The 27784-nt window shown below is 43.4% G+C and overlaps 1 protein-coding gene across 8 annotated transcripts in view; it reads left to right on the top strand.

Moving 5' to 3' along the window:
- Positions 1 to 27784, top strand: part of dlg1b (discs large MAGUK scaffold protein 1b) — a 108219-nt gene that overhangs the window by 25515 nt on the left and 54920 nt on the right. The window lies entirely within an intron of this gene.

The following is a 27784-nucleotide window of genomic DNA, read 5'->3' as shown; positions in this document are numbered from 1 at the left end:
ACTTAATTTATAAATCAATTGTTAGTTCAGTTTTAGAACCCAATTATTAAAAGTGTGATATCACCAAAAAAATGGCTTACTTAAATCCTGTGCACAGGCCTAGTGTACAGAGGATAAAAACACTTTTTGGTATTCCCACTACCCAACTTATGATCACACACTTTTAATCATTCGGTTATAACTGATTCAACTATCTAACGGTCTATTGATTGATTGATTGATTGATTATAAACACTATGTACACCCTTTATGAAGTATACATGGATGTAAAGTGACACCAGCCACAGTAACACATCCATTCTGAGGTTATTTCTTGGGCCAGCTAATAGAGACTGGAGTTCTGCTTTCTTGAAGGGTGGTGGTTGATTTGGGTTATTGTGTTGAAAGCAGTGTTGGCCAACCTGGTCTTGGAGGGCTCCTGTGTCTGACAGTTGGGATGTTTTTCAATGCTTCATGTCATGTGGGAATGGGAGGTGGCTGCATGCGGTGGATTTGACCAGTGCCACAGATTCTTTCGATAAATGGAGAGGAGTTGAGGGGGTGCTTCAAATTTCAACTGTATTATCATTTCAAACATATGATTGAATGCACACTGCTCACCTGCGAAATTATGGCATTGAAAACCTCTTCATCAAACTAAATGTTTTTAATTTCGAGGAACACGTGCAAATCGGGTTGTAAACGAGAGCACAGGCAGAAAAGGAGAGTCATCGCGAGCGGCTGCCAACTTCCAGCCCCACTGCCTTCCTTCGCCCTCAGAATCTCAATCGAGAGATGAGATTCTGGGATCCAAGATTAATCCAGGAGTAACCATTGTAGACCATCTATTTAGCAACTTTTGCACACCTGAAAAAAAACACTGGAAGCTCTGCGTCCTCATTACTTACCAAAGCCTCCAGAGTGACACCTGGGGACGTCCATTGTTTGACGTTAGTGTTATCCGTGTAATTGTTAAATAAATCCATACCATGCAACAATAATGCACTGGTTGTGTTTAGTCAGGATTTAAGAATCATTAGAATATATATAGAACCATATTTTGTATTTTAAAGAGCTACATATTTGCGGACACAATGTTTCTGTACATACTGTAAAACACACCACCATTTCGTGAATTTAATATATTTGTACATCGAATAAGTTATAAGTAAGTGATTGGGTTTTTTTGTATTAATAAAACAAAAGTATTTCAACCAGCATCAAATGTGGAGTGCATTACAGAGTGAGGGTCACTTAAGTCCTGTCCGGAATGCTCCCGTCTGCTATCATCATGGTTACGTTTTTCATTCAAGTTGTTTGCCAGGGAATGCGAGATGAGGTTTCAATGGACAATACTGAGCACATGACTGTTTTTTCATAAACACGCACAAACACACACACAGCATGTGCTAATCGTCCAAGTCACGTCTTGAGATGCGTGTCAGCTATAAGTACTTTTACTTGCTATGCTAGTCATGAAAATGCTTCCAGATATTCCTCTGTGATTTTGAAATTGTAACAACGCTAAGATGTTAAAAACAGACATTTAGGAAAAGTCGGGGAAAGAGGCGGACATGGGTTTCACAATGGCAGAGTTATTTTATTATGAACTGTCACATGATGCCCATGGGCGCCTGTGGGGGAGGGTCACGTGTTAAAGGAGCAGGTTGTAAGTTTGTTGGAAATCTGCCACTTCTGGCCTCGCACTGAAGTTATTCAGTTAGAAGTTCCAAACAACAACATCCTTCCTAATAATAATATAACCCCCCAAATGAACTTGCAGTTTCAGACAGTAGCTGTTGTGCTTCTGCCTCCGTGCACAATTTGAAGAGGCAGCCACCAGAGACAGAAAGGCCAAATATGAGTACACTCCCCAAGAATACCCCTGGCAGTAAACAAACTTTTTTTTTATGCAAACCGAGTGTCAGGTAGGACACTCCATTCTAGAAAGTGCTTTTTCCAGAGCAAAACGGCGTTCGTAAATTAAATATTTCTTTCAAGGGATCTCATTACCTGATTGCTTTTAGAAACCTTGAATGTTGCATACTGAAGTAATTCATTTACTTGAATTAACACATTGATTCAGCTACAGACAAAACTAACAGACACCGCAGTCCTCTTAGACAAGCTCTTCCCAAAACTGGTCCAAAATGGTGGAGATGATGATGATGAGTTTTTCTGTTTGTTTTGCTATGTGTAAAAGCCTGAGTTTAAAAAACTTTGGCTTCAAATATTGTTTGTGGTTTCTGGTTTCAAAGTATTTTTTTCTGCTTCATCATGTTTTTATTTGCTTTGAGGAGAAAAGCCAGTTTCAAAGGAATTCCATCTTGGTGTTTCAGCAAGATACAAATTATTAATTCAAGTCATGAGTGATTACAGAGCATTACACTCACCGGCCACTTTATTAGGTACACCTTGCTAGTACCGGGTTGGACCCCGTGTTGCCTTCAGAACTGCCTTAATTCTTTGTGGCATAGATTCAACAAGGTGCTGGAAACATTCCTCAGAGATTTTGGTCCATATTGACATGATTGCATCACACAGTTGCTGTAGATTTGTCGGCTGCACATCCATGATGCGAATCTCCTGTTCCACCACATCCCAAAGGTGCTCTATTGGATTGAGATCTGGTGACTGTGGAGGCCATTGGAGTACAGTGAACTCATTGTCATGTTCAAGAAACCAGTTTGAGAGCTTTGTGACATGGCGCGTTATCCTGCTGGAAGTAGCCATCAGAAAATGGGTACACTGTGGTCATAAAGGGATGGACATGGTCAGCAACAATACGCAAGTAGGCTGTGGTGTTTAAACGATGCTCAATTGGTACTAAGGGGCCCAAAGTGTGCCAAGATATATCCCCCACACCATTACACCACCACCACCAACCTTTGAGTTACTGTTGCCTTTCTATCATCTCGAACCAGTCTGGCCATTCTCCTCTGACCTCTGGCATCAACAAGGCATTTTCGCCCAGAGAACTGCCGCTCACTGGATATTTTCTCTTTTTCGGACCATTCTCTGTGAACCCTAAAGATGGTTGTGCGTGAAAATCCCAGTAGATCAGCAGTTTCTGAAATACTCAGACCAGCCCGTCTGGCACCAACAACCATGCCACGTTCAAAGTCACTTAAATCACCTTTCTTCCCCATTCTGATGCTCGGTTTGAACTTCAGCAGGTCGTCTTGACCATGTCTACATGCCTAAATGCATTGAGTTGCTGCCATGTGATTGGCTGATTAGATATTTGCGTTAACAAGCAGTTGAACAGGTGTAACCTAATAAAGTGGCCAGTGAGTGGATACTGTAGTCCTAACCCATTTGGCCACCTTCAGTTACTCCAAATTTTACAAACTTTTTTTTTTAATACATGTTCTCACCATTGGCAGTTTCTGAAATGGCCTCTGTCACTCTGTCAGCTGCATTCAATTAACAAATCACAGCCATGTCACATATCACAAGCATATATTTTTTCTTCAGGTTTATCTCTGCTTTGAAGAAGCTCCCTCTGAAGGAATTTCATCTTAGTGTAGTTTGCTCCAGTTGTTTTACAAGATCCACACCGGAACCATGGGGCTGTAGAGCCTTTTAAAATGGAGCACTAATCACAGAATCTTTCACACATCAAATATTTATCAGTGTGCTGCATTTCAGGGCACTGTACTACTGCTGGGGCTGTCTGGCCTGCCCCATGTCTCAGGCTATGCTTTGCCTTATCTACCAATAGGTTTCTTTAGAGGTGAACTGTTAAAGATATCATCCATCATAAGAGTTCTGTGGTGAGCTTCTGTCTGGAATGAAATATACTTGAGGACATTTTGACTGCTCTGCTCTGACGCATGGGCCTTATTGTTCATCTTGTCCATGAGTTTGATGGATTCTGAGGGATCTGCTGCATTTTTAATAGGGTACTCTATGTTCTAGTTCAGCTGCTGTGTTGGGCAGACCTGCTTTGAGAAGGAATCACAACAGCCCAATGGCCAACCTCAAAGTAATTGTTTTTATCCAAGTTATTGTGATTTCACTGATGTCATACCGTCCAGTTACTGGTATTGTGCTGTGTCTGGATCTTCAGGCTTGATCATCATGATGAATCACATTTCAAGGAGAGAACAGCAATTTTAATGCCCAATTTCAAACACAGGAAAAATCACCTCAGGTAAATTGCAGTGATCATTTGACCCCCAAATTAAGCCCAAAATTGGGCTCATGCAACAAGATGTGTGTTTTTATTGAGGTCAGTTCATGAAGATGATCTCTAGTTGTCATGTTAGGTAAGGCATCTTAACCAGGCTTTACCCCTGAGAATACACTAACTGCAAATGCGTCTTAAACATGACCAGGCTTTACCCTGAGAATACACTAACTGCAAATATTTTACATTTATGGTAGACGCCTTTATCCAGACGCCTTTATCCAAAGCGACTTACAACAAATACATTTGTTTAAGTAAGTGAATCGTCTATCCAACAGTCATCATAAGACAAAGTAATCAATGTTCACACCAGGGGCCACTGGCAGTCGTAATGCGTAATTTTTTCCAAATACATCTTAAACATTGAGCAGGCTTTATCCTGAGAATACACTAACTGCAAATGCATCTTACTCTGCATTCAGACAACAATTGACAATTCATCAATCAATTTCAGTGCTGTGCAAACTTATTGCAACCAAAAGAATGCTCACCATATGGGGAATTGAACACCACTATGCAGATTTTGTAGTGAGGAAACCAAAGCAATAGATCATCTGTTTTGGTACTGCCCTCAGGTGTCTGACTTTTGGTCGAAGGTTCAGGAATGACAGGCAAAAAACAATATTCATCTAAAATAACCCTACAGAAAGCACTATTGGGTGACTTAGTATCTGACAATCAATAGTCAATATAACTATACTCTTAGCAAAAATATTTATTTTTAGCTTAAAGCTAAACGAGTTGAAAGTTTCAGGAACTATGTGAGACATCACAGCACAATTGAAAAATATGGCACAAGGAAACCAAGAGAGGGTGGTATATCGAGAGAAGTGGGATGGACTGGGAGCAGTTGAGGGGTGGAATTAAAAAGAAATCTCAAGAACTATACCAATTAAAATGAAAAATATATTAGCATGTACATCAGAAATAATTGCAAATATACCATAATGGAAGTAAATTACCATCTATTTAAAAAAAATATATAGTTTAGTTTAAATTGTATTTAAACGTCATCGTTTATTTATCTTTGTTTCAGATAGAAGGCAGAAAAGTTGACTTTTATAAATACCTATGAGTATGCAAAAGCACGTGATGCTGTTTGCTATTCGTTTCAACATGAGAGAGGGAGTGAGGGACATCAGCAAACCTCATACATGCACAGATATCTGGAATACCCTTCACATTCACACTCAAGCAACAGCACGTCTTCACTCACATCCAGACACTACTAAGTCACGCAGCTACAGTAAGTAATAAAGTGTGATGAAGCGTCATCTGACCATAGTTGATCTCTCCTATCACACTCTCCACGAAGCCATGGATCAGTGTTGCCACTTTCACTTAAGCGTCTCCAACGATTCTCTTTCGTCCCTGGACCTTCCCGTTCTCTTCAAGGTCATATTCGACCAGGTTGCTTCTGTAAATGTGCGCTTGAAACACGCGATCACCTATGCGTGACATTTTGGAACTCGGATTTTAACTTGGGCACATCAGTGTAAAAGTGACCTTGTATATTCGTTGTAGACTTCTATGATGTGACGGTCCCCAATTCGCAAATACGGCCCCATCTTAAATATGCTTGGCAGAACTCGTACATACACAAGTTTGCTGAACGTCTACTTTGCACATGGGGAGTCAAGTTTCTCTGTCGATGGAAACGCGACAACCGTGTGCACATCCAGTTCATCACCTCCTTTATACTTGACTGTCCTGTCTGTAATCTCGCAGCAAAATGACCATCAATGGAGCTGTATGTGCAACGGGTCACACGCAGTGAAAGGGTTAATAAAGCTACGCTCTGAGTCGGAGCTGGCGTGGTCCCGGGCTCTGCACTGTCTATCTCGTTATCACACCGTTAATTTTGCGCACGGATATATCGCCATATACGCCTGAACGAGGAAGGAATAAATCACAAAATTGCTGGTTCTAAATATGTGTTTATTATTATGTTTCGTCTTTGTATTCGCTTGCTGCGCAAAGCACAGGCGTTTATGCCTGTCAACATAGGCAAACTGCTCTATCTAAGAAGAAAACACCGCCTGTTTTCTGCTGTAAGTGTAATGATAACATGAATTAACAGGTAAATGTACACTATTTCGAATTATTTGGGATATTTTTAATGGTTTAAAAAGTCGTGAAACGGCTATTTTGTTTGGCAGCTGACAGAACTGTCAACTCGTTCCCATTGGGATAGTATAGTGGCCAGTTTGACCACGCCACTATGAGCGGTCCACTCGCAGTGTTCTCACCGTGGTCAGAGTAAACTGTTACCGCCGGTGTGTCCGACATCTCTTTGAGGAAACTGTCCTGTCCCGACCGCAGCAGTGGCAAAGGTATGGAATGAAATGCTGATACCCACGGAGATACCTCTCGATCCTGAAGAATGGACTGCATATGCATTGTCACAACCAAGGTACGACTGAATAAGTCTGTTAAGTAGGCTCATCGATTCACTGGCACACTCACTGTTCATTCTGACAGTCAATCCTATCACTCTGCCACTTGTAATATGCATCCACTTACCCTCAAGTACTACTTTAAGTGATAGGCTGCAGAGCAGTGATATTTGTGTTTTTAATTGATATTTAATCATTTAATTTCAGAATATGTAGTCGTGGGATTGTGTAGTTGGGGATGACATGCAGTATAGCACTATGCATACCCCCTTGCCCTTCATTGTCTGTCCCTATTTAAACTCATTTGTTTCACAGCACATTAGATTGCGTAATTGCTCCATGTTCTCCAGGCGTTTTTACACATTCTAACACTAGTTTGATGAAGTTTCCCAGCATGAGTAGCCTGTACTGTACTTGCGATGGCTCTTCTGCTGTAGTGGTGGATATGCTGATAGAAGTCCAAATATGAACACCCCCCCCCCATTTATTTATTTATTGCAGTTGTATGCACTTCCTCATGAATTATACATCCTATTATACAGTAAGAGTTCAAGTTGTTTGTGAGGTTTTGTTTGTACATGCATCATCTAGTATGACATACTATACTCATTAATCTATCTTTCTCTGAAATATGTTTGTGTAAAGCAGGGCTATATTATTTTTAAGTGCTTTTTTCATCGTGTTTTCAGAATAGTAGACTATTTGTAAACTTGGCCACCATGTTAAACATGTAAATACATGTACCAGGATGATTGTGATAAAGAGCAAGATTATGGATCTTGATTGTATTGTTGTTTCACCTCTGTCTGTCCTTGTCCTTAACTTGATCGTGATGTTGTATTGATTTCTAAAGAACTTTGGGTTTGTGAGAAAGAAGAGGAGGAGGGAGAGACTGGTGGTGTACTTGACTGCTAGTCACAGTATGTTCATTAATAGAGAGGTAAATGCTGACAGGTATCTGTTGAACTACCCTGTCCTGCTCAGTCATGGGCTGATACAAACCCTCAGTAGTGACCAGTAATGCTATCTCACTGTGATTGCTATCATGTTAACTGAACACATTAATAGTAGATTAACAGATGTTATCTCAGGCTATTTAATATTGTTAACTATTATGGACTCGCACAGCTAGATTTTTTTTTCTTTTTTCTACCTGATCAATCAAGTCAAAATGTCCACTGCTCAAGGCTTGTACAACTGTATTCCCCACCTGGAATTGGAAGGAACAGTGGTCACTAGTCCATACCCCAAAGCGATATGCCACTGAGCTACCTGCTTTGGGGTCGTCCAACTTCCATATGGCATACCATAGCCAGTCTGTTTGGGAGACGACACCAGGGCTGATTCTGCTGTCACACACATCAAATCAAATGTTATTTGTCACGTATATTGCATACATTCGTAATTAATATAGTGAAATGCTTTGGAATCTTGCAACAACAGTCAACAATAATCAACAATACATTTACATTTTAGACATTTAGCAGACGGCTTTTCCAAAGCGATTTACAACAATAGGATGCAAACCAGGTGAGTGCAGAGCCAGAGATGCCCAATGCTGAGAGGGTGGAGAGAAGGATCAGGTGGTTTACTGTGTTGAATGCAGCAGACAGGTCCATAAGAATGAGAACAGAGGAGAGGGAGGAAGCTTGAGCAGAGTGGAGGGCCTCCGTGACAGCAAGGACAGCAGTCTCAGTAGAGTGCCCAGCCATAAAGCCGGATTGGTGAGTGTCAAGGAGGTTGTTCTGAAGGAGATAGTGAGACAGTTGGTTAGAGACAGCACGTTCAAGGGTTTTAGATAAGAAGGAGAGTAGAGATAGCGGTCTGTAGTTATGGACAGCAGACGGGTCAAGAGTTGGTTTCTTGAGAAGAGGCTTGACTGGCTGTCTTCAAGGCCGCTGGGACAGATCCTATGAATAGAGAGGAATTGATGATGGTGGTAAGGAATAGTGTGAGGTCTTTGGAAATGGATTGGAGAAAGGGGGAGGGGATAGAATCGAGAGGGTAGGTGGTTGCCTGTTTGGATATGACCAGTTTTAGAATATCATCAGGGGAGAGGGGGGAAAGAGCTGATAAACAGAGACTGAGTGTAGCGCAGTGGGTTTGGGAGGAGTGGTAGCAGTGTTGGTGAGAGGTAGAGAGAAAGAGCTGCTAATGTCATCAACCTTCTTTTCAAAGTAGGTGACAAAGTTATCTGCAGACAGGGAGGAGGGAGGAGGGGGGGGGGGGGTTGAGGAGTGAGGAAAATGTGGAGAACAGTTTCCTTGGTCAGAGGCAGAGGATTGAATTTTGGAATGGTAGTCAGAAGCTTAAGCAGCTGATGCAGAGTAGGTGTAGTTGAGGAGGAGAGAGAGAGAAGGTTTTAGGTAATCAGGGAGGCCAGTTTTACTCCATTTCCTCTCAGCTGCCTGGAGCCCTATTCTCCCTGCTTGTGGGGTTTCAGACAGCCAAGGAGCGCATGGAGAGGATTGTGCTGGCCTTGAGGTCAGTGGACAGAGAGAGTCGAAGGATGAGGAAAGAGTGGACAGGAGGGTGGAGGAGGCTGCATCAGTGGATAAAAGGGAGAAGGATTCAACAGAGGGTAGGGAGGATAAGACAGAGGAAGAGGGAGTGAGGGAGAGGGTACGCAGGTTGCGATGGGATGATAGTGTGGGCACAGTCTGACTGGGAGGGGTTGGATTTGAGGGGAAGGGAGAAGGATACAAAATAATGATCAGAAACTGGAAGAGGAGTAACAGTAAGGTTGGAGGTATGGGAGGATCTGGTGAAGACAAGGTCCAGCTGATTGCCTGCCATATGAGTCGGAGGAGAGTGGGACACGGTATGGTCGAAAGAGGAGAGAAGGTCAAGTACTCCAGACGAGTGAAGCTTCTCTGACTGGATGTTGAAGTCACCCAGTAGTGAGAGCGGTGTGCCGTCCTCAGGGAAGAAGCTGAGAAGGACATCCGTCTCTTCTAAGAAGTGGCCAAGCTGACCTGAGTGACGATAGATAACAACAATGTGAAGTTTGACAGGGGAGGTAACAGAAACAGCATGGAATTCGAAAGTGGATATGGACAGGTGTGACAGGGGAAGGACATTATGTGACCACTTAGGTGAGATGACGAGTCCTGTGCGAGAAAAGGATTAGGCATCTGAGAGGGCTGCCGGAGTAGCTGTATTTTCGGTGTAATCCATGTCTCTGAGAGCAAGGAAGTGGAGTGACATGAAGCAGGCGTAAGCTGAGATAGCCTCTGCTTTCCGGACCGCTGACTGGCAGTTACAAAGTCCTCCTGTGACAGTGAGGTCGTGGTCAGTTGACCATGGTGGGTAGACTAGAGTAGATGGGTTGCGAGGGGGGATGTAGTGTCTGTGTCCTCCTGAGGACAGGAATGGGGAGAAAGCACATTGTGATATTTGCCTGTATAGAGAGAGGATTTGTGGGCAAGATGTAGGTAGTGAAAAAATAATCAAATAGAATAAAAATACTTGGTAGTTTGGCCTTCCTCTCAGGTCTTCCTCGATGGACTCCACAGATTGACTCCTTCGTTTTTGTGTCAGGCGTCTTTGTGTCAGGAGGCTGTCGCTCTTTGACCGTCAGGATAGAAGTGCAGGTTCTGTAATTGCTGGGTTGCAGCCCCTGCCACCTAACGATCAGTTTATGACCTGACAGATTTCACCACTCAGTCCAAATGTATGTAGTTCTAGTCTAAGCAATACAATATAGTATAATAAAATGGGGACATTAGTAGTGCATAAGTGTGTTGTGTAAGTAGCAGCAGTAATGACTATTATAATAACAATAGTAATACAATGTCAAGTATATGTAGCAGCAATCGTTTACAGTAATAGTGCAAGGTGCTCAGCAGCGCTCTCTGTATGTTTGAAGGTTTCCCGCCATAGGCAGTCCTACAGGAAACGTCTGAGTTCATTCAACCTGCACACTCTGATCCAAAGCTACTTTCTAGCCAGAGTACATTCTGTTTTAGCGCAAAGAGAGGTGCAGTTACTGTCCAGAGCAAGTGTAGGCACATAAAGACACCTTACTATCAGTTTGAGAGTGGCAATACCGACTGAAAGAAAAATGTCCCTTTCTATGCAGCACACCAAGTGTTAGAACACTTGTCATGCTCTAACATGTAAACAGCAGTAGTCTATGAACGTCATCTACTGTCATGCTCTAACACGTAAACATCAGTCATCTATGGACCCCAGTTCAAATTATGTGTGGTCGGATTGTTGACAACCCTCACACTCTGTTGGCCTGTCATGCTGATCAGTTCTTCTCTAACTGTGTACTTTTTGTACTTGACCTCAATACTGAGCTCTCATAGTGCTTGCAGTACTGATCAATGTGCTCTTGCTCTGTGTTTTTAGTGAGGTGTTTAGGGCTTTGCTATAGAATTATAGTCATGGGTTTTAGTCCATTTTCTCTTACAACTTTGAGTGGTTTAGGTTTTTTCAATGGTGTGATGGATTCTATCTGAAGTGGACTTGATGATGAGCAATTGATGTGAGCCACGATAGATCTAGATCTTTATCTATCTATCTGTAATTCTGGTGCATTAACAGGTATGTTTAGCATAGAGCTGTGTTACATCCTATGGAAATGCATAGCGTAGGGTGGAGTGAGTCAGAGATTGTCACCCCTGAGGCAGCTCTGCTCAGTGGTCTGTCATTGGTGGGAAGGTTATGGTGCTAGTCTGACATCATAGATGCCACCACCTCCCGTTGTGTCCACTGAGGTTGTGTTGTGAAGAACTGAGATACTGCTCAACATCGGGCCTCATTATGTCAGAACTTATTGTGTAATTAATCCAACAATGACTCATTTTAGGGTACAGCAGTTGATAATGTTTAAATACAATGTTTCTCTGAGTTTAGATACAGACAGACCGACAGACAGATGGTTCCCTGTGTAAGTAATGGGACTACTTGCCCGGTCAATCTTCAGATCTGCATTTCATTCATCAAACAAACAACAACTGAAGATGGCTGCTGTACAGGCCTGGCAGAGCATCATCAGAGAAGATACCCAGTGTCTGTTGGGGTCAGTGGGTTGCAGACTTCAGGCAGTTATTGCATGGAAAGGATTATCAACCATATACGAAACATGACTGCTTAATTTGGACATTATATGAATCTGTCCCATTACTTTTAGTGCCCTGAAATAGGGACTATATATAAAAAGTATTGTCATTTCTAAATGGTGAAACCTAATATGTACACAAATACCATCAAATAAAAGCTGAGAACCTCTACTTTAAACTCGTAGGAATTGTGCTTCACTGTCCCATTACTTATGCAGGGTCATATAACCATGACAACTATATTGCTTAACATATACTTATTAAGCATTATGCTCTAGAGTTTGTCGTTGGGAGTTTTAGAATAGCTTGAGGCAATAAATCCTTCTTTCGGTAATTACAATGTTCTCAGTAAGTGGCAGTTGAGGTCAAATGTAACTTGATTTGGTCTCATTAGAAGTTGATGCTTCACTGGCACACACACACGATTTTTACCTCGTTTTTAGTGCTTTTATTTTTAGCATGTATGAGCAGCCTGTGAAGGAGTAGCCTTCAGTTAAATATAAATATGGATGATTGTGAAGCCTAAATGTAGTTTCAACTTACCAACCTACCTTCAGTGTTACAATATAATCGTTATAACCATTTCAACCTAGCCTGGTTGTTTAATTTAATTAGTTATTTCAATGTTTGCCAGACTAATTATAAGGTGTCCAATCAAAAATGCATTTCTTTTTCATTGTGTAGATAATTCACTTAGCCAATGATCCAAGATATTGGAGTTTTTACACTTGAAGGATGGCCAACATTAGGGTGACTAAATCAATGGAGGCCTGAGAAGAAAAGTGGTAAAAAAATCTGGTATTGGATCCCAAACATATTACCGGAGAGACTACCGGAGAAACTATATTTTCTTTTCACAAATCTGCAGGGCATAAAACAATACAACGATAAGATAGATATGGATTTTGAGACATTTTCATATTCTACGCTTTACAAGGATTTCTCACAAAAACAAGACTGTGTTTGTGAAATGTCAACGGAGCACTGGGTGTACCCTGAGCCTTCTATTTTCAAAGCCTTTTACATTTAATTCAGCTCTTGTCATCCTTATTTAGCTTTTTGTGACCCGCAGAAACAACTTTGAAGACGACCACCATGTAAAATCCTGAAGTTGTTGCGAGAAAGAGGCACTGCTCTGTCAACAAATCTCTGTGCTTATAATCTGATGTATAAGGTTACAAAATCTGACTTTTTAGATCAAATGTTAATGATAGACCCCACTGAATGATTCACAACATGAAGGATCATATTGTTTTGATCAAATGTATTTTATAACATTAGGAGGCGACATTTCATCACCAAAGCTTGTTTTCTCTCACTCTGGGCAGAGTGAGTGGACACCTTCTCTAATCGCTGTCACCTGTTACCCGCTCTCTCTAGTGCTTCAGGTAGCTTAAAGGCCCACATCAGTCATTTCAACGTTTTGCCGTTACTTTACCAAATGGCTAATTTCTGTCTGTGAGTGTTGATTGCTCTTGGTCTCTGCAAGTTTTTAAATAAAAGAAGCTATTAATTTTTCCCAAGTCCATCTCTCCAACTTCAATGTGAGGGACATCGGCCAGCCTTCTTACACAGCCCTTAAAGTTTTCCCCAATATTTGGCCACTGCTTCTGATTTGGCCTAGTAAATGTATTGTTTAAATGAGCAGGGTGTAAGTTTGTTGGAAGTCTGCCACCTCTGGCCACCGCAGTGAAATTCAGTTCGATGTTCCAAACAACAACATCCTCCCTAATAATAATATAAACCCCCAAATGGACCCCCAAAGTGTCGGACATTAGCTGTTGTGTTTGTGTCTGCGTGCATGATTTGAAGAAACAGCCACCAGAGACAGAAAGAAGAAATGTGTGAGTACACTCCCCTAGAACACCCCTGGCAGTAACATGTTTGTATGCAAACTGAGTGTCAGGTAGGACTTTTTCTGTACTAAATCAAATATTTCTTTCAAGGGATCTCTGCCTGATTGCTACCGATTTTAAACATAGTCATTACAACCATTAAGAAGCTTTCAGAAAGCCTGAATGTTACATACTGGACCTTTAAGTGTAATGTAGTTCCAAATGTCAATTTCTGTACTGTATGTCATACTTGAAGTACTCTGACCTCAACCCCTAGAATCTATCCCAGGGTGATAGTCACAAAGAAGAGGATAACATTTAAAAAAAAAAAAAAAAAAAAAGGAACCAGGCTCTTGCCGGCTCGTAAAGTACATAACATTACACTAGTCAACTAACGAAGGGCCTGGTGTAGGTCAGAATGATAACTAATAATCATGTGATTAGGCTGCAAATGAGCTGAATATTTACAAACTAGCATATGAAGATGATGTCTTGATATGAAGTAATGGAGTGTAGAGCACCATACCGTACTACACATGAGTATTTCTAATGTGTAAGCGATGATGCATCATCCATTGAATTACAGTGTTAATATAGTCTTGTTATATCTAATGTTATAATGAAGTGTAGATGGCTATGGCTCATTCAATGAGAACAAATTACGTTAGCTTTTGAACCTAATGAGAAAATGTATTAAAGCAAAGCTTTTAAAGTTGCTGAAGTGCCTTATATTATAAATCCCGCTTGCGCTTTTGTTCTCTCTTCTGTCGTTTCCTCTGTGTCTCCTGCAGGTTTCCCTCAGGAATCTCTCTCATACAGATTTGTATTCATGGTGATAGAGATCTCGTGGTTCTCTGCATATTAAACTAAGCTGTCATATCTGCTGCTGCAGCACTGTGCTCTCGTTCTCTTTACTACTGAATAATGCAGTGCATGTCTGTGTGTGCGTGTGCGTGTGTGCGTGCGTGCATGTGTGCGCATCCAGACCAGACCAGACCATGAGAGTACTGTGCACTTGTGTATACAGTGTCTTCAGTGTTTGTAGTCCAATTACTCTCTGGCTTTTGGGGCAGGGCTGACATCACAGTGTCGCTCAGGATTTAGTGCAGCATGCAGATATGGACAGGTGACCAACTGGCTGGCTGGCAGGGGCATTGTTCTGTTCTTCCCTGAGGTTACTTGCCTTTAGTCCTCTCTGTAAATATTCCAGCTGTACTGTAGACAAAAAAACAATCTTCTTTTAAAGGGGCCATGTATTCTAAACCCTGATTTTCCTGGTGTTTCCACACTGCGCTTGAAAGTAACACTGAAATTGTGGAAAGTATGATGACCATCTCTTAGTATGACAGCAGTTTGAAAATTGTGCCTCTAATTACGGCTCGTTTTGCGTGTGATTATGACGTACACCTCAATCAAATAAACCAATAATATAATTTGTTTTATAATTACGTTTTACATCCCTCCCATTTTAGCCAGCAGTAGCAGTGCTCACAGTGACGGCTCCAGGCAGGTACAGATAACAGCCAAGACTAGATGCAACTGGCCATTTAAAATGAGGCAAGCCAGTCCATCGACGTGTCAATGATGATATTGAGTCTGACCTTTGACCCTGACTGGCCCACTATGCCGTCTGCACAGAGAACAGACTGAAGACAGTCTCCATCAGAAACATCCTCCTTATTGACCAATAACAGCAGTCACCCTGGGGTTGGATAGACGCCAGCATGCGTCACTTTGCTCCTAATGGTTACTGATTGGGATAGCTGATCCTGAGTCAGTTGTTAAGGGCAGGGAGCTATGAGCATTTGCTCTATTAGTATTAGTATTAGTGTGTTGTGTACTGCAGCTGTCCTGCAACTTTATATCAGTATGTTGTTTTCTTTTTTGTAATGGTATGCTGCCCTCTACTGATACTAGAAGACACCATGCTGAGAGACCTGTGCAGAGTTGTCCACTTGATGGTCTCCCCATTCATTTGCTCTAAATTGTCTGCAGTGTTTTAGAAAATACACTGTTCCTTTTACCTGCAGTCTGTAGGGAGTATGACTGTCAAAATGTTCATACCCGTAGATAATGCCAGCAATGGAATCAGCCTCTCCTGACTGAGAGGTGCTTTTCTCATCATACTTCAGATATCTGACATTACAAGTGGCATGAGGTCTACACAGTTGTTTTTTTAGTTTAGACCACTTGGTGGTGACTCTTTCATCACGCATTCTGTGGCGCAACAGCACACATGACTTAATACACAGAGGGCAGAGAGAGGTACTATTTCCCTGTTTTTCTTTAAGGCCCACTAAATTGTTTTGGTTTGAATTTTGGCTTCACCAGATCAAATTAGCATCACCCCAATATGAACAATGATGTTTCTTTCATTTTCCAGTACTCTGTATATAAACATCTAGCCCTGCTACTCTCCCTCAAATGCTGAGTCTCTCTCCCATTTTAGCCAGCTCTAGCAGTGCTCACAGTGACAGCTCCAGGCAGGTACAGATAACAGCCAAGACTAGATGAAACTGGCCATTCAAATGTTGTGGTAAAATACAGCAAGACAAGAAAATTATATCATTAAAATGTTAAATTTTGCAAGCTAGAAAAACGACCTGTTCGCTAACTTATCTTAGTATAGTTGCTAACTGTTTTACTTCAAGTAAATAGCATGCGTCTGCAAACGGAAATGCTGCATAAATCCACATAAGAGACACTGTAGGCTGCTAACGAATTGGTCAACATTACAGCCAGCTAAAAACATTTAACCTAGGAACGAAACGCACACAATAAACGCAAACAAGTCTTGCGAGCATCATGGCCAGTCAATCCTAGTCTGCTGGCTTGAGAAATTGTGATGCGCAAAACAGCTGCTACTTGCATATTTTGTAGCATTTGAATTCTAAACAATTACATTATGTAACATAACGTTTACCCAGAAATTATTTGATATGGAAATCAAAGTCACTTTATTGGGCCTTTTTAAATAGGCCATCTGGGATTCAAAGTGGTCACCCTGACACTTTTTTGTCAAATGGCTGAGTGATGGGACTGGAGAATGTCACAACTCTCCAATTCATAAACGCTATGGATGCAAGGACTGACCGTCTACGAGGTAATGTAGGACAGAACATACAGGAGTTGTAACACATCCACCCGTCGCATGTCTCCGATATTTCTAACTCTATGGGCTATTACTCTGTCCTAATCCTCAGTTTCACTACTTTCCCCTTTCCAGTCGATCTGTAGCCCCATGGCTGTCATAAGAGGGCTTATTGGCCCTTTTCATGTGCTGCCCTGCTGAGGTCTTTCCCTTCCACACCGTCAAGAACAGAGAGGGATTAACATGCCTCAGCCTGGTGTCCTGCTCATCAGCCTCCCAGACACTGTAGGGGACCTAGAGTCCCAACTGGGCTGTGTGTGCACTGTTAAACATCCACAGACACATCTTATAACAGTATGATTTTGTTGTCTTTGGTGTTGACCATGATGACACTTTCTGAAATGTATTCTACATGTCAAATAATACAATGTTAGTGACATTTTAAATTACTCAATACAAAGATGTCTGGCTCTCAACACCAGGAAGACCAAAGAGCTCATTGTGGACTTCAGGAAGTCAAAAGCTGGCACACACACCCCCATCCTCATCAACGGGACTGAGGTGGAGCGAGTCACCAGCTTCAAGTTTCTGGGTGTCCACATCTCTGAGGATCTCTCCTGGACCCTCAACACCTCTACCCTGATCAAGAAGGCTCACCAGCGTCTCTTCTTCCTGAGGAGACTAAAGAAGGTCCATCTGTCTCCTCAGATCCTGGTGAACTTCTACCGCTGCACCATAGAGAGCATCCTCACCAACTGTGTCACAGTATGGTATGGCAACTGCTCTGCCTCTGACCGGAAAGCACTGCAGAGGGTGGTGAAAACTGCCCAACACATCACCGGTTCCTCACTCCCCTCCATTGAGGCTGTCCAGGGCAAGCAATGCTTGCATAAGGCACGCAGCATCGTCAAGGACATTTCTCACCCCAACCACAGACTCCCCCCCCCCCACTCCCCTCCGGGAGGCGCTACAGGTCTCTTCGCACCCGAACCAGCAGGTTCAGAGGAAGCTTCTTCCCTGCGGCTGTCACCCTACTGAACTCCAACTCTGCACCTAGGTGACAACCTACCAACCCCTACACCCCCCCCCCCCCAGACAATTGTACTACTCTTAGACCTATAGTATTCCTATAAACTGTACATACTGTGTTCTCACTTGTACACACTGCTCTTATACTACATACTACTGCTCTTCTGTACATATCTGTCTATACTGTTCATAATGCACATATCCTTATTTTTTTAATGCTACTGTTAATACACTGCACATATCTGTACATATCTGTTTATACTGTTCATACTGCATTCTATTTATTCTGCTTATAATGTTACTGCTAACACATATACTGCTTGCACTGCACTACTTATACTTATACTGCACTTTTCTGCTTTTTGCACTTCTGGTTAGACGCTAACTGCATTTCGTTGTCTGTACTTGTACTCTGCACAATGACAATAAAGTTGAATCGAATCTAATCTAATGTGTAGATCTCCATGAGAGAGAGAGAGAGAGAGAGAGAGAGAGAGAGAGAGAGAACAAATATGCTGTCATGCACACGTACTCTCTGTGTGTGTGTGTGTGCTCGCGCGCACGCACGCACGCACTTGCGTGTGTACGGGTGTGAGTGTGTGGTGAATGACGCATGTACATGACTAGGCCAGTCGTAGCCTGACTCACGCTTTGATCATAAAGCAATCAGACAGCTGAACAAATGCAAATGGGGGTAATTGGTGCAAATTGTACTAATGGAACCATTATCCTCTGGCCTACACTCTCTCCAAATTCATCCAGTGCTTAAGGTCTTATTGATGTTGTTGTGGGTGTACTATTGTGGGGTGTTTCCACCGCATGTTTATGTATGTAATTGTTCATGTGTACCTTTCCCTATCCGATGTATGTTCAGTACCCTGTTTGACAATCTAATTGCTTGCGTCTCGCTACATTGCGGTGGATGTTATCCTGTAATGTTGCTGCTTCAGTAGCAGCCATCCTGTATCGTTATACATCTTATTATTATCAGTATAATTATCAGGGATAAACAGAACAACTGGAGGTCGTCCATATCCTTCCCCCCTGTGAGTATTTCTTATATCAAGAGGATGCTGATTATTATTTGGATAAGGATACTTACTAGGCTAGGCTACAGTGTAATAGAGTCAAGCCATCATCATAACTCAAAGCACGACAGTAGTGTCAAAGTTTCATACAAAATGGAGAACGTACCGAAATAAATATTAACTCGCGAGTCATTGTACTGAGTAAACCGTCTTTCAGTTAATGGATTTTAAAGCCATCATGATGGCTCAAAGCAAACAATATTTTCTGCAGATTGTAAGGGGATCAAAATGTTGGTTTAGGGTTTGGGTTAAAGACCCACTAAAGTGACTTTCATATCCATATTAAATAATTTCTGGCTAAATCCGGTGAAGCCCAAATTCAAACCAAAATACTGAAAATTACTATTTTCACTTCAGTGGGCCTTGAAGGTATTGGTCAATGGATTGGGTAAGCTTTAAGTGTCAACCCAGGCACGGTAGTCCTAGGGCAGAGGTTAGCGCTTCGGAAGCTTACGGTCAGAGTTAGGGCTAGGGCTGGAGTTCAGGGTCAGAGACAAGGGAGATGTTGACAAAGGAAAATGTATCAAATTCAGGCATTTTATCGGGTACTTTGAAGTGCCATATGCTATCCATGTCCTGGTCTTGTTTGTAAATGTTCTTTACACATACAATAAGCAGAGTCAAGTGGTGTAGAAGTAGGTTTTCATGTTTATGTTAGCATAGCGCCAATGGTTGGCATAGCTCCAGTAGCCAACATAACCCTGAAGGACCAGGGTTCCCCACCCCCAGAGTAAACCCATAGAGGCGTGTTGCTCCGGGGGCCCTGAGCTGTGCGAGGACAGCACTCGGATAGAGCAACCCACCCCGTATCAGCTGAGTGTTGTTAGGACTGACTGAAGAGGAGAGAGAAGAACAGATGTGCCAGCCGGGGTAGAACCCGTGGGTGGGCTGTGAGGGAAAGTGACAGACAGACAGAGAAACTGGGTAAGATTCATTAGACCCACTTCCTGTCTGACTTCAAAGGATGCATCTGAAAGGAGTCTCTGATCCAGTTCCTCTCCATCTCGCTCTAAATATGTATTATCATACTATCAAACCCCTCAGGAAATGGATTTGTTTTGGCTTCTTTAGGTATTATCAAGGATGTGGCCTGGTTGTCTTGCATTTTATAAAGCTGGGAGAGAAAACACTCAAGTTAAAATGGCTGCAGTTTATGTCTATACATGGGCAACAAATGCTGATGTGATGCTTTTAAACACGCGTGGCAAAGAAGGGAATTTCCTTCAAATACCACCACAGCCCCTCGCATGAAGATGGGGACGAGGCTCCGTTTGTTATGAAGCTCCTCCCCATCCTCAGAGGTCCCGGTGATTAAAGGTTTCCTCAAGCAAAGTCACAGAGATCACTCCCCTTCTCCTTTTCTCCGTTGTTCAACACCAACTACACACACACTCACACACTCGACTACTGCTCCTCTTTCTGCCCGAACCCTCTCGATTGGCATGGCTATGGTGTCAGAATCAAGAAGCGCTTTTCAAACTTTACTTCGAGGAGCTCTTCTAATGTGTTTCAGAGACATTGGGTTAGGGTTAGGGTCGGGGTTAGGGTTAAGCCACACTGTTGCACTTTTTCAGAGCAGACTATATGCTGTGTGCTGCAGTATTGGACCGGACCATCTACTTTCTCTCCCAGCCATGTGTCCATTAGCCATGTCCGAAACATTCACACTGCCACCTATTTAGTAGGCATTTTCAATGTGCAACATTAGAAAGTTTTGCAGTATGCAAAATGTACCAAAATTGAGGATGTATAAAATGCCAGAATGTCATACTAGATTTGCCTTACCATGTAGTATGAATTCACCGCATACTGTTCAGGAAGTCCTTTCCAATTTTACTCCAGATTTTAGATTTTTCAATGGAGCAGTTGAGAGAGGCGGGCAGTAGCAAAATTGAACCAATTACCATAAACAACATGATTGAGCTACAGGTGACAGTTTCTCAGTATGAATGAGGTGTAGTATGTTGAAATGTGTCGCTGCCTGAATACATTTTACGAAACAGTAGGCTCTAAATAGTATGTCATGTGGTTAGTATGGCGTAAATACTTTTAGCAAACAGTAGGCAGGTTTGGACATGGCCATTGTCTCTGGTTGGGCAGAGATGACCCATAGTGAAAGGTCACAGCCTGGGCTGTCCAAAAAGCTGCCTGCTCTTTCCAATCAGCGAATTGGTCGTTGGCTCTGCTTCCCCCTCCCTTACATTTCCTCAGTGTTTTTTATTCGCTCTACCAGCCCCTTTCTCTCTTGCTCTCATTGATGTAAACCCTCATTGGAGATCTCACCATCTACTCATCTCTCTCATAGTCCCCACAGTGTCCTTTCTCTACCAACAGACCCTACCCAACCCACCCACCCTCTCTCTGTCTCTTTCTCTTTACTGTCCCTCAGGAGATACACTGCCCTTCTTCACAAACGCTCACCAACCCACCCATATCTCCCTACGTCCCCTCAGGATACATCTCTTCCTCTTCTGTAACGTTCTGTGGCCCGTACCGTCCCTCCTCACTCTAAACCCGGCATATATCTCTTAACGTTCCCTTAGGATACATCCCACTGTATTTGTCTCTTTCTCCCCATCTCTCTCTTCTCAAACAACCCTCGTCTCCATCATCTCTTGCTCCAGCTCCATACAGCCTCTTCCCACGCGTCGAGAGTCTACTTCGGGTTGAGCTGAGCCATGTGACAAACTCCACGCTGCTACAGCTCTCTCCCCTCCCCCTCATGTCCCTGCCGTCTACCTCCCCGCTCGCAGCCGTATTCTCATAGTGGCGTTGGTGCTCTCTCTCTCTCGCTCTCGCTCTCTCTCCATCTGATTCACTGCAAGACAGTCTCTGTCTTTCTCTCTTTCGCTCTCTCTCTCTCTCTCTATATATCTATCTCTGTCGCTCTCTCTCTCCATCTAGTCCCCACATCAGACAGATTCACTGCACTCCCCCCCCCCCCCCCCCTCTGTCTCTCTCACACGCTCTCTCTCCGCTGAGGCTGTGACAGTCTCTCCCCTGCGTCTGCTAGAGTAGCATCTGACAGATGCAAATCAGCTAAAGGTGCACCCTCAAACGCCCCCGGAAACCTTCTGATCCTCCCACTCAAAAAACGAGCAACCTCAGACCACCCACCCACCCCCCTCTTTTCCCCAGCGTCCAATCAGACCCCCACAGAGGACAGCTTAGCGCGCGCACACACACACACACACACACACACACACACACACACATCCTCTCTTTCGTTCCCTCACTCTCTTACACACGCATGATGACTCCACTGTGGTTCTCTCGTAAATGCAGCGTCTGCAACGGAGCGCGTTGACCGCTGGGGAGAAAAGAGAGGGAACACAACAGGGAGAGGAGGTCGACACGAGAGAGGAGTCAGCCAATCGACGAAGAAGAGGAGCTAGAAGAAGAGAGGGAAGGTGATAGAAGGACTGGGTGTAGGAAGAGGAGCAACAGAAGGAGAGGGCACAGGCCCACTGGATGAAGGAAGAACACTGGGTGTCTTTTCCCCCCCGCTACGATGGAGTGATGCGAGGAATGAGGGCGGATGGTGAGAGCAGGCAGCAGCAGCAGCAGCAGCAGCAGCGGAGGAGGAGGAGCAGCGGGAGGAGGTGGAGGAGGAGGTGCTGGCAGCGGAGGGGGAGCAGGGGGCAGCAGGAGAGGCAGGAGCAGGCACCGGTCTCGGAGGAGACGCGTCTCGGCCAACTGCCCGGGTGCCAAGAAAATGTCTTCCAGCGTGAAACACTTGGACTGCTTCTCCCCCATGCTGTGTCATTGCAAAGTAGCATGCACAAACAGTACCATCTCACTCATGTTTGGGTGCAAGGTGGGTGGCAGAGTGTCTCGTTCAATGGTGTTTGCTTCCGTTTGCTTCCTCTCTTTACTTTAAGTCGCTCAAAGACCCAAACTAGGGGGGGGGCCTTTTTGACGATAGTTTTTTATAGAAGTAAGATAGAAGTCTTACTTCAGAGAGTGTGTGAATTCTGTCTGCGTTTGTTTTTTTTGGTCCGTTTTGTTTTATTTGATTGTTGACCTTTTGCTAAGGTAAAAAAGCATAGGCTGCTACCGAGAGTCTGTTTACTGTTCCACCTGAGAGAACATCATAGGTTGACAGAGCTGCTTGTCATCTCCGGCTCAGTGAACTGGCCAATTACAAGGTCAGATTATGGAGCATTCAAGCGGCATTCAGAAGCAGGGTGCCTTGGTCAGACAGATCAGTGGGCACCACAGCCTGTTACAGTGGTGGAGATAGAGAGATTAGATAGATACTTTATTGATCTCCGAGGGGAAATTAAGGCGTTACAGCAGCTCACATCACAAACAACAACAAAATAAAGTGACAATAGAATAAAATAAAAATAGACATCTAAACATTATATACAGTAAGAAACAGTCCAGTATGATTTACCATCCCCCAGCCTGACTCTGATGAGCTAGAGGTAATCCAAATATTAACGTTTTACACATTTGTCAGGATTTTTGGGCTTGATATATTGTTAGATGGCAGAGTTTCTCATTTTCGGGTACTTTATTTTGTGTATTGAAATTCCCCAATTGGCATGTTAGAATTCAGTTTGAGGAAGTGCAAAGCCGACCGATAATAGAGAATAGAGTATCTTAAATGCCATTTGTTAAAGGGGAACAACTGCAAATTCAAGCTATTCACACCAATCCAACTATAAACTGTGCCAACAACTCTAAATTATCAACCGGGTAAAAATAATTATGATACCTGTTATACTATATAAACTATTCAACTTTTTGTAACTTTTTAACTTAAAACTGGAACATAGCAATTTAGTTAATGTAGCCATGACATTGCCTAACAACTAGTTTTAGAAAATTGTTTCATCAGCTGAATTAGTTTTAGTTACTGATAAAAACATTTGGAAGACAGCTATTATCACTAGTGATAGAGGAACATTAGTGAGCTAGCAAGTTTATTATTTCACAGCCATCATCCTTTCTCCTATTGCCAGTCACTACTGCGTTCTCAGTATAACTCATACTTAATACTTAGGAAACTTAATTGTATTGATTTATTGATCCCTCCCCTCTTTCATCTATCCATCCATCTGTCTGTCTGTCTGTCTGTCTGTCTGTCTGTCTGTCTGTCTGTCTACCTATCTATCTATCTAACCTTCTCTCATCTATACTGTATGCTACCCTCTGACCATCGTTTATTGGTCCATCCTGCTATCTTACTTTCTTTCAACTACCCAGCAAATGTATCTATCTATCGTCCAAACCATCTTTAAACTTTTTCCACTACCAAAATAAGACTTTGCAAGCCCACAAAGTTTTTTTCTGGAACTTTGTTTTCTAGTTTCAATGTGTTTCAGGTTGTTTTTGTTGGCACATATACGGTATGATACTGAATGTAATTCTCTCGTACAGTATATGGTCCTCTTAACCCTTCATTCTTGGACAGAGTGGTCTCTGGGATTATTTGACATCTGTCTCTTCTGATGGAATGAGTACTGATTTAGTGTCTATTGTTAATCTCTTTGATTACAAAGATGACTCCTTGGTTTGTAAAAGTGTGAAGAAACATCTCAATGTCTGGCTTGAAAATCCTGAATTTTGAGGTGGCTCAATTTGGTTTGACTGTCATGATGTTCATCACAACCAGTCTTAATGAGACACTAGGGGATCTTCGCGACTACAACCTCTCGCTTTGGGCCCAGATGGTCGATGTATCGTTAAAAAAAAATCTGTGAACTGAATCACTGTTTTACCTCATTTAGCCACGGAATCCCTAGTTTATCAGCACCAATATTTTGAAGCGGTAGTACATTCACCTTTTAGTTTGGCCTGTGTGCCCATGGCTTGGGCTTAGTGGTATCCCTTCGCACCATACGAACTGCAGTGCACACCACATGGACCAACTGCTGAGCACGTTTCCGCTCATAAGCGCTACTTCTAGAACTGTAGGCTGAAATTGTACAAATTATCACATACTCGACTAGTCTTTAATGAAGTTACATTTATCAGTCTACATATCCACACAACCAACTCAATGTTGCCGACTAGGTTCTAAATTTGTACGTTATGAAGACACATTTTCCGAATGATTTTTGGATTAGCCCCCTCAACAGTCTCCTGTCAGAAGTCACCATTCAACTATCTCTTTTAGGGTGGTTTTGTCTTTTTGTGTATGCAATACAGGTAGGTAGTTGCCTGATGATTGAAATATGCACTTGGTAAAAACAGTTTTGAATGAAATTGCCCTTGTAGACTCCATCCTCCCTGGCCACTCATCTGAAGTGATATGATGGGCTGATTCTGGATTTGAAAGTGTTTCCCCATTGCCAAATGCTCTATTGCCACGTGTGTAAGCTTTGTCTAATCTCCATTCACCTCCAAAAGCAGATTGACTGACAGGAAGGGTGTTGGAGATGTGCCATTATTAACAACTGACAAGAGGGCAACACCTCTGTACTGTTAAACCATAGAATGCACATACAGTGCCTCAGGAGATACATGTTTTATCACCACATCCAACCACCAAGACATTTTCCGTGTGTGCATTACACATTCGAATAAGGTATTATATAATACAGTATTTAGATGTGTCAAATGAGGGCTAATATCTGCTCAGGAACATGATCTGTTTTAAACTTTATAAGCATTATTAGCGATGAATATTCTAATGCTTATGTCCGAGCTCAGAGTGGGTCTGTGCATGTTTGTCATGAGCGAAACCAGACACAGATTTCAGTAACACGCTCAAGCTGAGGGTGCCGATTGTTTCCCACAGTAAATGCTAATGACCCTGTGGATTCCCTGCTGACTCCCTGAGCGTTCACACAACAGCTCTGTGTGATGCCACTCCGCTCGCCTCGCTCCTATTTTTAGCCTATTTGGCAGGCAGGAGTCGGCGGTTTGCCTTGGCCGGTCCCGCTGCTCTGGCTCTGGAGGATGATGCATTGGTTTAACAGCGGCCAAGGCGGAGGAGGAGACACTGCAGGACTCTCCAGGCCAAGGCGGAGGAGGAGGAGGAGGAGACGCTGCAGGACTCTCCAGGCCAAGGCGGAGGAGGAGGAGGAGACACTGCAGGACTCTCCTGGCCAAGGTGGAGGAGGAGACGCTGTAGGACTCTCCAGGCCAAGGCCAGGGTGGAGGAGGAGACACTACAGGACTCTCTAGGCCATGGTGGAGGAGGAGACACTACAGGGCTCTCCAGGCCAAGGTGGAGGAGGAGGAGGAGGAGGAGGAGACGCTGCAGGACTCTCCAGGCCAAGGCGGAGGAGGAGACGCTGCAGGACTCTCCAGGCCAAGGCGGAGGAGGAGGAGGAGACACTGCAGGACTCTCCTGGCCAAGGTGGAGGAGGAGACGCTGTAGGACTCTCCAGGCCAAGGCCAGGGTGGAGGAGGAGACACTACAGGACTCTCTAGGCCAAGGCGGAGGAGGAGGAGACGCTGTAGGACTCTCCAGGCCAAGGCCAGGGTGGAGGAGGAGACACTACAGGACTCTCTAGGCCATGGTGGAGGAGGAGACGCTGCAGGACTCTCTAGGCCAAGGCGGAGGAGGAGGAGGAGGAGACGCTGTAGGACTCTCCAGGCCAAGGCCAGGGTGGAGGAGGAGACGCTGCAGGACTCTCTAGGCCATGGTGGAGGAGGAGACGCTGCAGGACTCTCTAGGCCAAGGTGGAGGAGGAGACGCTGCAGGACTCTCTAGGCCAAGGCGGAGGAGGAGGAGGAGGAGGAGACGCTGTAGGACTCTCCAGGCCAAGGCCAGGGTGGAGGAGGAGACACTACAGGACTCTCTAGGCCATGGTGGAGGAGGAGACGCTGCAGGACTCTCTAGGCCAAGGCGGAGGAGGAGGAGGAGACGCTGTAGGACTCTCCAGGCCAAGGCCAGGGTGGAGGAGGAGACGCTGCAGGACTCTCTAGGCCATGGTGGAGGAGGAGACGCTGCAGGACTCTCTAGGCCAAGGCGCTGAGCCAGAAGTAGCACTAGCCTAGAGGTCCCTGATGTTCTTTCCATCTGCCCTTTTTTGACATTTTTGAGTAGAGATGTGCAACGCTAAATTAATGTAGTTAGTGCTTGAAAGTATTAGGGAGGGAGCAAAAATGTGGCTGCAGCAGTTCATTTCTGAGATGAAAATCTTAGGGTTAGGGTTAACCTGAGAAACCCAAGGGTTTGTAGGGCTTCTGTTTTTAATAGGAATCAATTACATCCCAGTCACTCTACAAAATTGGTCCATAGACTTTCTACAGACCAGTTTTATAGAGTGACTTGGTGTACAATATGTTGTCCCATCTACAGTTTTCTGCAGGCCTCAGGGAAGCATTCCTGAGCATTTTTTCCTCTGTATTCACTCAGTTTGTAGTGACAACCTGATTCACACAGTGTGCAATTGATTCCTATTCAAATCAAGGAGCCTACAAAAACATTTTCATTCCGAAATCACAACTATTATCATAGCACTCTAATGGACTCAATTCAACTTACTGAGTAAGTTGTTGAAGAAAGTTTAGCATTTGAGCTAATTTTGAGGAGCGAGATAGCAAAGGGGGTGAATACTTATTGACTCAAGAATTTTTAATTTGTAAAAAAAAAGGTTGTCAGGTTGTAACACAACAAAATGTGGAATACAGTGGGGTGAATACTTACTGAAGGCCCTGTATGTGTGTGTTCTCATATTGACTACAGCTTAGTCATCCCCACTCTCTTAGACCAATAGGCAGATGACATAAAAGATGATTTCATTATGATTCAATTGTCTTAAGCACCTTTTAAAATGTAATTTCTCTCCAGTTTAAACCAACTTGTTGTGGGACAACTGTGTGAGAGAGGCTGTGTGTTAGTAGGTTGAGCCCATCTTTCTGGTGAGCTTGGTTTCCCCCCCCCATACCAAGTCTCCACCCAGCTGTCCATGTCCAACCTCCAGAACATTTTGTGGGTTTAGTTGTCTCAAGATTTACTGGATTAATCTGCATTTTGTGTTAATCTCTTTCTTCTTTGATGCGAATGACCAGCAATTAGATCTCCCTGTACACGACACAGTAAACTCATCAAGGATAATGACTCATTCTATTTCCTAGGGATGTGAATATTATGTAAGAATGACTCCATGTCTTTTTGCATTGATGTTACAAAGTGGTCTG

This window comes from Argentina silus (assembly GCF_951799395.1).
Source record: "Argentina silus genome assembly, chromosome: 1".
Classification (NCBI taxonomy): domain Eukaryota; kingdom Metazoa; phylum Chordata; class Actinopteri; order Argentiniformes; family Argentinidae; genus Argentina; species Argentina silus.
The sequence above is the reverse complement of the archived record's forward strand: the minus strand, read 5'-3'. Positions and strand labels throughout refer to the sequence as shown.